The sequence below is a fragment of the Podarcis gaigeae genome (assembly GCF_964106915.1).
Source record: "Podarcis gaigeae genome assembly, chromosome: 9".
Classification (NCBI taxonomy): domain Eukaryota; kingdom Metazoa; phylum Chordata; class Lepidosauria; order Squamata; family Lacertidae; genus Podarcis; species Podarcis gaigeae.
Window position 1 is genome coordinate 26,891,092 of NC_139685.1, and position 15,492 is coordinate 26,906,583.

The 15,492-nt window shown below is 41.9% G+C and overlaps 1 protein-coding gene across 1 annotated transcript in view; it reads left to right on the top strand.

The window, feature by feature from the left end:
* Positions 1-15,492, top strand: part of SCFD2 (sec1 family domain containing 2) — a 152,223-nt gene that overhangs the window by 112,056 nt on the left and 24,675 nt on the right. The window lies entirely within an intron of this gene.

Genomic DNA, 15,492 nt, shown 5'->3' on the forward strand with positions numbered 1-15,492 from the left:
ACCTGGTTTTCTGCAAGATTTCTCAGAAATGAATCCCATTTACTTCAGTGGAACTTTCTCTACCAAAAGCATGCCCAGGATTAAAGTCTGTCTAAGATTTTTGCAGAGAAGGAAACAAAGTGAAGGTCCCTATCAAGATCAGTCAGAAGAAAGAATTGCATATTAAATTGCATATTAAATTGCATATTGGGAGCCAGTGTGGTGTAGTGGTTAAGAGCGATAGACTTGTAATCTGGGGAACTGGGTTCGTGTCTCCACTCCTCCACATGCAGCTGCTGGGTGACCTTGGGCCAGTCATGCTTCTTTGAAGTCTCTCAGCCCCACTCACCTCACAGAGTGTTTGTTGTGGGGGAGGAAGGGAAAGGAGAATGTTAGCTGCTTTGAGACTCCTTCGGGAAGTGATAAAGCGGAATATCAAATCCAAACATGTTATAATATAATGCTAATATCTGGAGTTGCCAATGAAAAAAATGATTTAAGTTGATTAGCTACCTTTTAACCAATTAAATTTAAATAAACTTATATATTTTGAAGACAGCCACAAAAATGTACTGTAGGGCACTCTTCTTGCAGTCATTCTTAGCACCTAAAAAAATTACCCAGGCCCTACAAATATATGGGAGCAGAAACAGGAATTGGCAAAAATCACCTCATCTCCCTCTTTGCCCCACCCCCTTTCCTTCATGAGGACCATCCCATGAGCAGAGTTCTGCTGACACCCCCCCAAAAAGAAAAGAAAAGAAAAGAAAAGATCTGCACTATTGGATCAATTATAGTAAAGGTGGGTTAAGTATTAAGTGGTTTTCATACACGGTTTTTTTACAATGCAATAAAAAAGAGGGGGAAATGATGTTCCAAATTCATATTGTAAGAGAGATTAGCATCCCATTTAGTTAGAAATGTGGCGTGCACACAGTTTGAGGTCTTTTGAGATAGTTTCCAATTAGTTCTGTGTGTCTCTGGCTTAAAACCTCTCCTGCTGTGCTGAGTCCTGTTGATTGCAATTGAAATATGGAAAACAGCTAATTGGCTGTGAAGACCCCTGGCAATCTGTTTATGGTTTTTCAAAATGCAGTTCCGTGTCTCCTTGTCTGTAAGAAGACACAAAGGTAGCTGCAGCCTTTTTAGGTTTTTGATGGCATGTGTGAGAGTGTGTATGTGCTTTAATGTTACATATTGTCAGATTGTTCCAACAGGAGAATGTTCCTTGTTCAGCCGAATGCCCACTTCATAATATATGGTTTATGAAACTGCAACAAGCGTCAGATTGCCCTCTGCCCTCTAATGGTTCCCTTCCTTTCCTTCTTTATTTGAAATGGGAACTTTCGAAAGTTATTTGTAATATGGCTTCAGAAAGGGTTAGGTCTGCTGTTCAAGTGGGGCAGGTTAAAAAAATCATTTTTGCCCTTGAGTATGGATAAATGAATGCAAGGCCTTGAGGGTGGGTAAGTAAACTAGTTGCTGGTATATCAGATAAAATAAATGTGCGGTAAACAGGAATAGGAATATTAAACATGATGTGCTAACTTTGCATTGCATTTTAATGTTTTGCCCTCTGAGATCCTAGATGGTAGATTTGCTAAAGTTCCCATCAAGGATATGACTTTTCTTTGTAACATTCAAATATTTAAACAGTCACTCGTGTGTTTTTCTGCTCTAGTTTTCATCAAGGGGAGAAGGTTTTGTGGTTTATCTTTTGAGTATCTTCCTTGAAGGAACTAATAAATCTACCAGACTATTTGAATGTTGTTGTATTTCTTAGACCTGCTATCATGGTCAGTTCCTAGGTTGTCATTGTTAATCATTAATAATTGGTTCTGTTGAGGTTGTGACTTTGTATTTTGTTTATTGGTTGGTTTATTGGTTGGTTAACAGTAATAAACAATTGGTGGTGGTGATAGCACAATAAGTATGCTGCTACTGATTGTGATTGTGATTTTGGATTTGGATTTGATATCCCGCTTTATCATTACCCGGAGGAGTCTCAAAGCGGCTAATAATCTCCTTTCCCTTCCTGCCCCACAACAAACACTCTGTGAGGTGAGTGGGGCTGAGAGACCAGAGACGTGTGACTGGCCCAAGGTCACCCAGCAGCTGCATGTGGAGGAGCGGGGACGCGAACCTGGTTCACCAGATTACAAGACTACTGCTCTTAACCACTATACCACACTGGCTCTCGATTTTCAGCATTTATAAACTGCCTTTCTGGATCATGTCTACTCAAGGCAGGAAATAAATTTTGCTTTATTTTACTTAAACTTTTTAGTATGAATTTCTGGGGAAGAGGTTCCTCATAGGTTCGCAGATCCACAAAACTTAGCTTGAAACAGCAGAGGTCACTGTGCTTGTTACAGAATTTTTTAGAGCATCAGTCAGTTCACTGTTATGAAGATTCACAGAATATTACTAGAGCTACATAGATATTATAACCCTTTTGTTTTTGGATGTGACTAGACCATTTAATGTTTCCATTGGAACCTGAGATTAGTCCTGTCATACGCTGTTCCGTATAATTGCGCCCAGAAAACATCTGGTGCTGGGGCGGGGAGAGAAGGAAGGAAAATTGTTTTCCTTTTTCTCCAGTTGCTAAACTGGGAGCATGGAGCAAGGAGGGTTGCTATGCAAATTGAGATTTTAGGATATATATTGTTGTTGTTTAGTCATTTAGTCATGTCCGACTCTTCGTGACCCCATGGACCAGAGCACGCCAGGCACTTCTGTCTTCCACTGCCTCCCGTAGTTTGGTCAAACTCATGCTGGTAGCTTCGAGAACACTATCCAACCATCTCGTCCTCTGTTGTCCCTTTCTCCTTGTGCCCTCCATCTTTCCCAACATCAGGGTCTTTTCCAGGGAGTCTTCTCTTCTCATGAGGTGGCCAAAGTATTGGAGCCTCAGCTTCACGATCTGTCCTTCTAGTGAGCACTCAGGGCTGATTTCCTTCAGAATGAATCGGTTTGATCTTCTTGCAGTCCATGGGACTCTCAAGAGTCTCCTCCAGCACCATAATTCAAAGGCATCAATTCTTCGGCGATCAGCCTTCTTTATGGTTCAGCTTTCACTTCCATACATCACTACTGCAAAAACCATAGCTTTTACTATAACGGACCTTTGTTGGCAAGGTGATGTCTCTGCTTTTTAAGATGCTCTCTAGGTTTGTCATTGCTTTCCTCCCAAGAAGCAGGCGTCTTTTAATTTCGTGGCTGCTGTCACCATCTGCAGTGATCATGGAGCCCAAAAAAGTAAAATCTCTCACTGCCTCCATTTCTTCCCCTTCTATTTGCCAGGAGGTGATGGGCCCAGTGGCCATGATCTTTGTTTTTTTGATGTTGAGCTTCAAACCATATTTTGTGCTCTCCTCTTTCACCCTCAATAAAAGGTTCTTTAATTCCTCCTCACTTTCTGCCATCAAGGTTGTGTCATCTGCATATCTGAGGTTGTTGATATTTCTTCCGGCAATCTTAATTTCTCCTGGGCCGTGTTCAGAAAGTGGTGGGGGGGGATGAGTGTTCAGGCCCCTGGGCTCTCACTTGTGGGGTGCCTCAGGGTTCTGTCCTATCCCCCATGCTTTTCAACATCTATATGCAGCCGCTGAGAGAGATCATCAGGGGGTTTGGGCTGGGTGTTCATCAGTATGCGGATGATACCCAGGTCTACCTCTCTTTCAAATCAGAACCAGTGAAGCGGTGAAGGTCCTATGTGAGTGCCTGGAGGTGGTTGGAGGTTGGATGGCGGCTAACAGGTTGAGGTTGAATCCTGACAAAACAGAAGTACTGTTCTTGGGGGACAGGAGGCAGGCAGGTGTGGAGAATTCCCTGGTCCTGAATGGGGTAACTGTGCCCCTGAAGGACCAGGTGCGCAGCCTGGGAGTCATTTTGGACTCGCAGCTGTCCATGGAGGCACAGGTCAAATCTGTGTCCAGGGCAGCTGTTTACCAGCTCCATCTGGTACGCTGGCTGAGACCCAATCTGCCTGCAGACTGCCTCGCCAGAGTGGTGCATGCTCTGGTTATCTCTCGCTTGGACTACTGCAATGCGCTCTACGTGGGGCTACCTTTGAAGGTGACCCGGAAACTACAACTAATCCAGAATGCGGCAGCTAGACTGGTGACTGGGAGCGGCCGCCGGGACCATATAACACCACCCTTCAAAGACCTACATTGGCTCCCAGTACGTTTCCGAGCACAATTCAAAGTATTGGTGCTGACCTTTAAAGCCCTAAACGGCCTCGGCCCAGTATACCTGAAGGAGTGTCTCCACCCCCGTCGTTCTGCCTGTACCCTGAGGTCCAGCGTCGAGGGCCTTCTGGCGGTTCCCTCACTGTGAGAAGCAAAGCTACAGGGAACCAGGCAGAGGGCCTTCTCGGTAGTGGCACCCACCCTGTGGAACACCCTCCCATCAGATGTCAAAGCGATCAACAATTACCTGACATTCAGAAGACATCTGAAGGCAGCCCTGTTCAGGGAAGCTTTTAAAGTGTGATTTTAGTGTATTTTTTGTTTCTGTGGAAGCCGCCCAGAGTGGCTGGGGGAACCCAGCCAGATGGGTGGGGTACAAATAATAATAAATAATAATAATAATAATAATAATTATTATTATTATTATTATTATTATTATTTCCGGCTAGGGATTCATCCAGCCCAGCCTTTCGCATGATGAATTCTGCATATAAGTTAAATAAGCAGGGAGACAATATACAGCCTTGTCGTACTCCTTTCCCAATTTTGAACCAATCCATTGTTCCATATCCAGTTCTAACTGTAGCTTCTTGTCCCACATAGAGATTTCTGAGGAGACAGATGAGGTGAACAGGCACTCCCATTTCTTTAAGAATTTGCCATAGTTTGCTGTGGTTGACACAGTCAAAGGCTTTTGCATAGTCAATGAAGCAGAAGTAGATGTCTTTCTGGAACTCTCTAGCTTTCTCCATAATCCATAATTGCAATTTGGTCTCTGGTTCCTCTGCCTCTTCTAAATCCAGCTTGTACTTCTGGGAGTTCTCGGTCCACATACTGCTTGAGCCTACCTTGTAGAATTTTAAGCATAACCTTGCCAGCATGTGAAATGAGTGCAAATGTGCGGTAGTTGGAGCATTCTTTCGCACTGCCCTTCTTTGGGATTGGGATGTAGACTAATCTTCTCCAATCCTCTGGCCACTGCTGAGTTTTCCATATATATATTAGATTGTTTTTTAATGATTGCTCCCCCCCCCCATGTTTTTAGCTGTTTCTATTTTAGCTGTATACCACCTTGAGTCCCTGTCGGGGGGGGGGAGGTGGAATATAAATAAATGTAATATAACAATAAATATAGGAACAAGGACGGGATTACTGGATATCTGGATCCCAAGTAGATAAGGCAAACAGCTACACAGTTCACAGCTATCTGTTTATTATGTTCTCTGGACAAGGCAAGGGGGATGATGATAGGAACAGCCATGTTAAAGGTTTGTGGTACAGAAAGCAGGGTCCCTTTTTTAGAAGCTGAGGCACAAATTAAATACAATCTTTGCATAATGTGGTCTTGATGTACTGTAGTTACTGTAGCTACAGTAGTGTCAGAAGACAAAACCTTATTTACAGGTGCAATATCATATCTGACTGTGCGATCCTATATTCAGAAGTAAACAGCAGTGACACTGCTGCCAAAAGAGGAATTAACCCTTGGCTCCAGGATGGAGTAAGAAATTAAACATGAAACCTAGGGAACTTGATTCAGTATACTTAATCAGCATCCCTTATAGGACATCATACTACGCCTCCCTCCAAACAGAGGCTTGATACTGTGCCCACATGAGTACATTTTGTGTATGCTATACAAAAAAATGCAAAGCTGCGGGGCTGCTCAGTTTGTTGACAGACATTTTATATCTCTTATTTATTTGGGATGCTCTATTGCAGAGTGCAGGTGAGTTGCCACTTGGTATTATGAGGGAAGTTGGGAGAACTATCCACATATGAACTACAGTTAAAAAAGAAAATGAGCAGCAGAGGGCAGTGGTGCAGTGCTTGAATCGTTGAAAAAAAGATATAAACCTTTGTCTGTGTGTACTGTGTGTATGTAATGGGGTGAGGGCAGAAATCTGTTATATGATACTAGTATGCTTCCATCGATAGCAGGCAGAAGATCTTGAAAGTTCTACTTATATCTTGTATTTGTCTTAACAGATAGTGTGTGGAATTAGAAACCCCCTCCCCCCCAAAAATGCAATTATTTATATGGCTACCTGAGTTCTGTTTCTTGTGATAATAGCGAAACATTGGTTTATTTGGCATTGCAATAAAATGCATAAATTTAGACTGACACTCATAGGGCAGGGTTTGTGGCTTCCAGGCAGACTTTGAGTCCCAGCAGCTCCTTACAAATTGGCCATAGCATTATCCCATGTTATTATAGAAACATGGCAGATATTCACCTCGTTCTTGCAGCTACAGTCTGGTTCTTTCTTCTAAACCCTTGCCAAATTTAAGTGCAAATGGATCAGGAACGTTCACCTTCAATAGATAATTTCCCAGAACTTGCTCCCACAGGAGGCAGTCATGCCCACCAACTTGGGTGGCCTTTAAAAAGAAGATTAGAGAAATTCATGGAAGAGTTGGCTATCAGGTGCTGATAACAGCAAGGTTGCAGTTTCGATCTCCATTGGAGCAGCTGCATATTTCTGCATTGCGGGTGTTAGACTTGATGATCCTCAGGATCCCTTCCAACTGTTCTATGATTCTGTGATCTGGTTGGCCACTGAGAGAACAGGAGGCTGGACTAGATGGACCATTGGCCTGATCCAACAGGCTCTTCTCACGTTCTTAAGAAGGAAAGAGTTGAGTTAGATCACAGCCTTCAGAAATAGGCAACATCACAAGAGCTTGAGCTGCTTAACTTCCAATCCTCTTCTCATTTTAGTTCAATCGCAACAGGTCCTAGCTAAAACTCTAAACTGTGGCCAAACATTAAGAGAACTAGTTCATTAATTTTCAGCAAACTCTGAAATAACCTCGCACCAAATTTGGTGTCTTTCTTGGAGTCAACGTTTCCTAGAAATAGTTCCAGTGTTTCTTTGGCAGCCTCTTTAGAGTTGCTTTTGATTGTTTCACCTTAATTGGAACATGTGGATAAGATTGCTTAGCAGTAGAGCTATTGCTGTTTCATTGTTTATACGCATACTTAATTTTCCATGGCAGTAGTGGGTTTGTGGCATGTCTAAATGTAGCAATTGCAGGAACCAAGTAAATAGGAGAGACTCAGTAATGTTGATTTTTCATATATAGCCTAACAAAGTAAGTATTACCTTTCTGGGTCAGAACAAGGACCACCTGGTCCAGGTGCCCTTATATGTCCAATAATAAATGTAATAATATAATATAATATAATATAATATAATATAATATAATATAATATAATATAATATAATATAATATAATATAATATATAGATATAAATTTTATTGAGGCACCTAAGACATTGCTACCCAATTGGCTTACAGTCCAGTTTGGATAAAGAACAAACATAAAATAAAACCAAAACTGAAAGAGAAGGTCTGAACGTGACTCAGACATGTGAAACAGGCAATAGTATATTATTGCAAGTTAAGCCAATTTGGAGGAACATACACTGGAATCGTAATACAGTGGTACCTCGGGTTACATATGCTTCAGGTTACATACGCTTCAGGTTACAGACTCCGCTAACCCAGAAATAACACCTCGAGTTAAGAACTTTGCTTCAGGTTGAGAACAGAAATCGTGTGGCGGCGGCGCAGCAGCAGGAGGCCCCATTAGCTAAAGTGGTGCTTCAGGTTAAGAACAGTTTCAGGTTAAGAATGGACCTCCAGAATGAATTAAGTACTTAACCCGAGGAACCACTGTATACTAGCCTGAGATATAATTTTAATATTAATACAGTGGAGTAAACAACTTCTCTTATTCTACCTTTGAGCATTGCCCATTCTCCTTTGTTCCTCACATCCTTCTCTGGCAGGGTTCTGTAGTTGAACAGCATAATCAAGGTTCCCATTAACATGTTATTTCCCCACCCCCATGTGTGTTATACAGACGTACCTTGGAAGCCGAACACCTTGGGAATTGAATGTTTTGGCTCCCAAACGCCGCAAACCCAGAAGTGAGTGTTCCAGTTTGCAAACGTTCTTTGGAAGCCAAATGTCCAACACGGCTTCCGATTGTGCGCAGGAAGCTCCTGCAGCCAATCAGAAGCCTTGCCTTGGTTGTCGGACGTTTTTGGAAGTCGACAACCAAGGTATGACTGTAATTGGATCAAATAACATATGCCACAGAAGACTGTTAGAACTGCAATCCTATACCCACTTGACTCGGAGTTAGCCCCATTGGACTCAATTGGGCTTAGTTTTGCACAGACCTGTATAGGATTGCACTGTAAGTGCAACATGAGACCAGTAGCAGATCTGATGTGCAGTAGCTGCTTGGCTGTTATGTACTGTGTTGAATAGGATCCAAAATGCAGCAGTATGATTGGTCCTAGAACAATAGGATTCAGAATGCAGCAGTCTGATTGGTCCTAGAACAATAGGATTCAGAATGCAGCAGTCTGATTGGTCATAGAACAATAGGACCCAGATTGCAGCTGTCTGATTGGTCCACAGGAGCCACCCAATCCAGCTCCAGGTGGAAGTGAACCTGCAACCTGATTGGCCTACAGGAGAATCCTGGAATTAACCAATCATGTGGGGCCCATTGTGTAAATAATGTATATAAAGCAGACATTCTGGGGGAATTTCCATTCCTCCTCACCACTGTGAGCTGAATAAAGAGCATGAAATCCACTCTCGACTCCGAGTATATTTCATTGGCCTATGCTGCCTGTAATTAATTTGCTCAGCATTTTCATTAGCGTTTGTTGTTGTTGTTTAGTCGTGCCCGACTCTTCGTGACCCCATGGACCAGAGAGCGCCAGGCACCTCTGTCCTCCACTGCCTCCCGCAGTTTGGTCAAACTCATGCTGGTAACCTCGAAAACACTATCCAACCATCTCGTCCTCTGTCGCCCCCTTCTCCTTGTGCCCTCCATCTTTCCCAACATCAGGGTCTTCTCCAGGGAGTCTTCTCTTCTCATGAGGTGGCCAAAGTACTGGAGCCTCAGCTTCACAATCTGTCCTTCCAGTGAGCACTCAGGGTTGATTTCCTTCAGTATGGAGAGGTTTGATCTTCTTGCAGTCCATGGGACTCTCAAGAGTCTAATCAAACCTCTATTCTAGAGCAGTTAGGGTAGGCAATTTCTACTCTCGGACTTCTTTATGCTTTGTATTTTTGTTCTTCTTCTTTTAGTAGAATTTCCAGTGCTTTGTAAATACACAAGTTCTTGAGCATTACTTTTTTAGCGAGGCTAAAAGTTAGACTCTTGGATTTCCTGAAGTCCTTGTGGGTTACAGAAATACTACCAGGAGCACATGCCAACCACTTGCGATATGTTGCCCACACCTTCTGCAGACAACTGCAAAACAGCTTTAGTCGAGAAAGAATACGTAGGCACTATATGACTCAAAGTGGCAAGCTGTTGCTCATCCAAAAGCCAGAGAGAGTTTTCAACCTGGTGTCTGTTTGAGAGAACAAGTTGCTTACGTGGTGCTGACATTTCTTTTCCTCGTGCTTCTGAATTTTGACAAAAGGTAGTTGGAAGGGATTTTATTCCCCTCTTACTGTGCATTCTAGTCTGCAAAGTTCTGCCCACATGCAGAAGAGAATAGCTGAACAGTTCACATAGCAGAACACTCAAGCCAATAACAGCAGAGCTCTGGTTCGGCCATACAAATGGCTGCAGGAGGATACCTCCAGTTCCATTTCTGATTCTCCCCTGCACACACTTAGAATTTTGCCACTCACTTGAATCTGTGATAGTATGAAAACAAGGGGAGGCACCATGAGCTCAGTACTGTCATGTGACTAACCGTAACAAGTTGATGCTCAAATCCTACCTGTGGTGGCAACGCAAGTTACTTTGAAAGTATTCTCAGGATAAAACTTACTAGTGCTGTGTCAAACTGGGCAGTGAACAAGGAACACTGTAGTTTTTAGTGTAATGATTCCTCAGGTACCTCAGGTCACAGATGCTTCAGGTTACAGACTCTGCTAACCTAGAAATAGTACCTTGGGTTAAGAACTTTGCTTCACGATGAGAACAGAAATCGCGCAGCAACAGCAGGAGGCCCCATTAGCTAAAGTGGTATACCTCAGGTTAAGAACAGTTTCAGGTTAAGAATGAACCTCTGGAACAAATTAAGTTCTTAACCTGAGGTACAACTGTAAAACAATTCCTCCTCAGGTGTTCAGAATCTGTATCCATGGAGTGAGGAAACTCCTGCATTGAGTAAGAAAATCTGTGAGTTTGGCTGAACACATTTGCCAATTCTCTGCCCAGTTGGAAACCTTGTACTTTGAGGGTTTCCAGTTGTTGTTGTTATTTATATACCACCCTATACCTGGAGATCTCAGGGCGGTTGTGGGGAGAGTTGTAAGTACATTCAGTCAAGTAGACTTGCTGTACAATCCCCCTTCAGTGCAGGAAGATCAGGGTGAAGGGGATGTATCATGCAATTCCACACCCTCATGGATACAGATTCCAATGCTGGAAACGACTACAGTGTTTAGTGAAAGCGAGCCTATGATTTCTTGCAAAACAACTTTTTTCAACTTAACTGTCTAAAGCAAAAATAGCTTGAGAAAATCATAGTCTCTATAAATGTTCTCATAAACTCTAGCACGAGGTTCTTAGGAAAAGACCAGAAGTGTTCTGGATTTGTTTTCAAAGCTTGGTTTAGACTAGCTGCTTGGAGACTTTTGTCAAGTGCTCTTTTCTATTCTGATAAATTATTCTGTGGATTGCTAAAGTCCTGAGCAGTCTGAAAGTTTTACAGCCTGCTAATGAAAACGTGTTGAGTGTTAGAAACAAGTTGGCGCTGCAAATGGCAACATTTCCCCCCACAGAATGCTATTTTAATATTTCCTCCTCCTCTCAAGATGGCAGTGCAAAACCTTAGATAGTATGATCCTAGGGAGGGGGGAAAGATGATGGGCTAGGAAGATGGAGGGAAGTTGCTGGCTCTTTTAAGTTTTTCTAGCAGTGATGTGTGACAGTGTTGCTCTGTCACCCTAACCCTGCATTCACAAGTAGGAATGAATTGTGGGGGGTTAGGGAGAGCTCACATTCAAATAAATACAACACAGAAAAATCCTTCAGACAAGTAAAGGAGGAAGGCTATGCAGAGAGGATATTAATATCCAGTACTGGGTTAAACCACAGAGCCTAGGACTTGCCGATCAGAAGGTCGGCGGTTCGAATCCCCGCAACGGGCTGAGCTCCTGTTGCTTGGTCCCTGCTCCTGCCAACCTAGCAGTTCGAAAGTATGTCAAAGTGCAAGTAGATAAATAGGTACCGCTCTGGCGGGAAGCTGAACGAGTTTCCGTGCACTGTTCTGGTTCGCCAGAAGCGGCTTAGTCATGCTGGCCACATGACTCGGAAGCTGTACGCCTCCTCCCTCGGCCAATAAAACGAGATGAGCGCCGCAACCCCAGAGTCAGCCACAACTGGACCTAATGCTCAGGGGTCCCTTTACCTTTACCTTACTTCTATCAGACCTTGGATATGGAGGTTTCAGAGCAAAACCTGCCCAATCTTTTTAGGCTTTGTAGTGATAGAATCATAGAATTGTCAAGTTGGAAGGGACCACAAGGGTCATTGAGTCCAACCTATGAAGGCAGCCCTGCTTAGGGAAGTTTTTAATGTTTGAAGTTTTATTCTGTTTTTAATGTTCTGTTGAAAGCTGCCCAGAGTGGCCGAGGAAACCCAGCCAGATGGGTGGGATAGAAATAAAAAAAATTGTTGTTGTTGGCTCATACTCTATCAGCTGAGCCATGTATGCTATATGATAAGGTTTTGGAAAGTGACAGAGCAATGCAATAAATTAATTGGTTATTTTCAAAGAAGTCTTGTAGCTCGGATCATATCGAGGATGCAGTGGGCCTAATCTTTTCTGAATGAAAGATGGGGATATAAAACTTAAGGAAGAGGGTTTATAACATGGAAATTTTGCCAATCCATGGGACTCCATTGGGAAACCCAGCCAGATGAGTGGGGTATAAATAAATTATTATTATTATTATTATTATTATTATTATTATTATTATTATTGACACCTAAGAGTCCAACTCCACCACTTTATGATTCACAGCAGCAGAATCCTATATTCTGTGTTTGGCAAGGCTTACTGCCTATTAAACATGTTTTGAGTTGCATTCTTAATGCTCATCAGTCAAAAACATTTTCGCTGGCTCCTTTGTCTGCTTAATAGAGATTCACAGTTCACAGACTGGGGTGGGGGAGGAGAGGAGAGAGGAAATGAGAGCCCTCTGGTCGAAGAAGCCCTATTTCAGGGGTGGTCTAGTCCAAGATAAAAAAACTATAAGAAGCAAGGACCTTGATGTTAACTATCAATAGTTAACATGTGGAAAGCAGACTGAGCAGGCCGTCACCTAGTCAAGTCTTCCCACTATGGAAAGATGAATTGTATTTGTTTTGAAGTTGGAGTGGGGGATCATTCTTTTCAGTAGGGTGCAAATCTTCCCCACACTGGCGAGCCCACATCAACAAGTGGCTGAGACCACCACCTGTCTGTCACTTGTCAGGTGATTGACAGGTAGGTTGTCCCACCCACCTGTCAAAGATGGCCCAGGTAGTGGGGGGGGGGGAGATACTGCCATGCAGGATTGAACTCCCCTTGCATCAGCTGACTCACTGGCGACAAGCCCAAACTGAACAGGATGAAATGAGCGGGGGAATTCTACTCTTCTTTCTTTAGCCAAGGCACTACCTGCCCCATACCTGGTGTCACATGTGACATCAGGTGTCAGGCAGGTGGGCGTGGCTTCAGGAACAGTGTCTCATTGGCTAAGTGGAAAGCCCTAGCTAAATATTCCATATTTCTGGTTTAAATTGTAGTAAACATTTTAGATTCACATTTGTACATTTAAATTAACTTATGTCAGTTTTATGCAAATCTGTGTCATCTTGTGTTCCCTTTTTTGCCCATGTGCTTCTCTTTTTTCCCTTCTTTCTTTTTGTGATTCGGAATAAAGCAAAATGATTAATTTTCTAAATAACCCGGTAAAATAATTGAGTTTGCAGTACCTTGCTGGAGAAATAGGCTGGCTCAGTTTCAGACAGATAGACTATTGTATTATATTTACTCTCCTCAACCCAGAAAACCTACAGAGCCCTGATTAAATTTTTTGAAAAATCAAGATAGAGAGGTTTGCAAAGCTGTTTGAATTATTATCAGATGAATGATTTATATGATTCATAAGCTACGTAAATCTCAATAAACCTCTCTGCTAAAGATGTTCTACTGAATGTCATTCTGAGTGCAATGTGTACTTCAAATCATGCTGCCACCCATGGTTTGAGGAAAATGTTAATCCTGTCAATAAAGAAGATTGTGAGATTTTCTAATATTAACTTTTGCCTTGGCTTTTCTTCTTGTTAAAGGCTCTCTATTAATTCAAATCCAATATTAGAAGTAGAATTAAATTTGAAATTATTCCTGAGGTTTGATTTTTATTTTATAAGCTGGATGGAAATGCAAGAAGTTTATTAAAATAGTATTTTTGTGCATTATATTGAAAGCCGTTACTAACTTCATGGGATTCTATTTGTTCAGTTCATTTAAGGGAAAGGTCAACATAAGCTACAACATTACAATTACTGATATTGTTGCACTCATGAACAGCACAGTTGGATTAAAACTAAATTGCATGGGGTTTGTGGTAGGTAAAGGTAAAGGTAAAGATAAAGGACCCCTGGACTGTGAAGTCCAGTCACAGGCGCTCATCTTGCTTTTCAGGCCGAGGGAGCTGGCGTTTGTCCGCAGACAGCTTTCCGGGTCATGTGGCCAGCATGACTAAACTGCTTCTGGCGCAGTGTAACACTGTGACAGAAGCCGGAGCGCACGGAAATGCCGTTTACCTTCCCGCTACATCTATGGTCACTTCTTTGATTTTATGCAACCTTCTTCAATTGCCTTTTTTAACCATATAAGAATATGTGTGGGGAAGACTTCAGACAATAAATAATTTCAAAACCAGTCTCCTTCTAAGTTGCTGCTGCTTATCATTTTCTTTTGATCCATGTTAAGAAGGGTGTCCATGACCAACAGGACTGGATTTTTCAACATCTGAGTTATATTTACGTGTATGTCCAGGCGTGTTTTCAATCCAGGAACACACTGTGCAGGAACACACTGTGCATTATTGTCAGCTGCGCATTAAAAACAATAGTCTTCCAACCTGAAGTTGGGTTATTTGGTGCACAAAATGTACAAAATGAGACCTTATTTTGATTATGCTTTTAATATGGGTACGTATTTTTATTATTTTATTTTATTCTCTTTGTAAATCACTTCAGTGTTTTTTGTTACATGAGTTCAATAAACTTAAATAACCTTACCTTTCATAGAGAAAGTGTGAGCCATTTTTAAAGCTTGATCTTTTATTAACAGCAAGCACATTCATGACAATTGTATCAGCCATAGTGTTACTAGGACCCTTTTCATCCTGGCTTAGAACAAATCAGCCACGCTTATTATTATTACTGCAGTTGTCATTACTATCAAACAACCAGGATATTTTGGGAGTGGGGGTGTTTTATTGTATTATATTATCATTTGAAGATGTAACCCACCCCAGGACCATGTGGTTGAACAGTGGTTAGCAGGTATAATTGATGGTGGTGGGTTTAAAATACTAGAGATGCGATTTCTAATATTTTAGAAATATTTGCCAACGGCCCCAGAACACAGTGATGCTACAGTTTTGTTTAGGCCCGATAGTCCTACTCCTTGATGCAATTGAATCTATAAACTTGCTACAACATGTTTATTGTTAGCAGAGAATAACCTCAGAGTTGTTGTAACAACCATTTGTAATCCTGGAAACTGTGTTGCCTTTTCAAAACTGTCTCTTAAATGAAATGAGCTTCAAGTCAGTTCACTGAGAATACAAAACCACTCTGCTATGTTGCTATGCAAAGATTAAAATTTAATTTTAGACGGAGTAACCATAGCGTAGAAACAAAGGGGGGGAATACTTTATGAAGCTTCCTTGTGAGCATGAATTTCACAGCTGCTTCATATTTGTACTGAAATGTTAGCAAGATCAGTGGAAGGCAGATAGATATGGCCTATCATTGATTTCATCTCATTGTCTATGGACATCCTCTGCAAACAGTTTTAAGGAAGCATGCAAAATACATTGTAATACATTATTAGAAGGAAAACCTCTGGAATGCTTTGTGTCAAACCTGTGTGTTATATATGTAGACAAACAGGAACAAAAGAGACTTAAATGGGCATTTGTTGAAAGTTATACTATTTATTTTACTTTCTTTCTTTCTTTCTTTCTTTCTTTCTTTCTTTCTTTCTTTCTTTCTTTCTTTCTTTATGACAGCCAGTGTGGTGTAGTGGTTAAGAGCAGTAGAC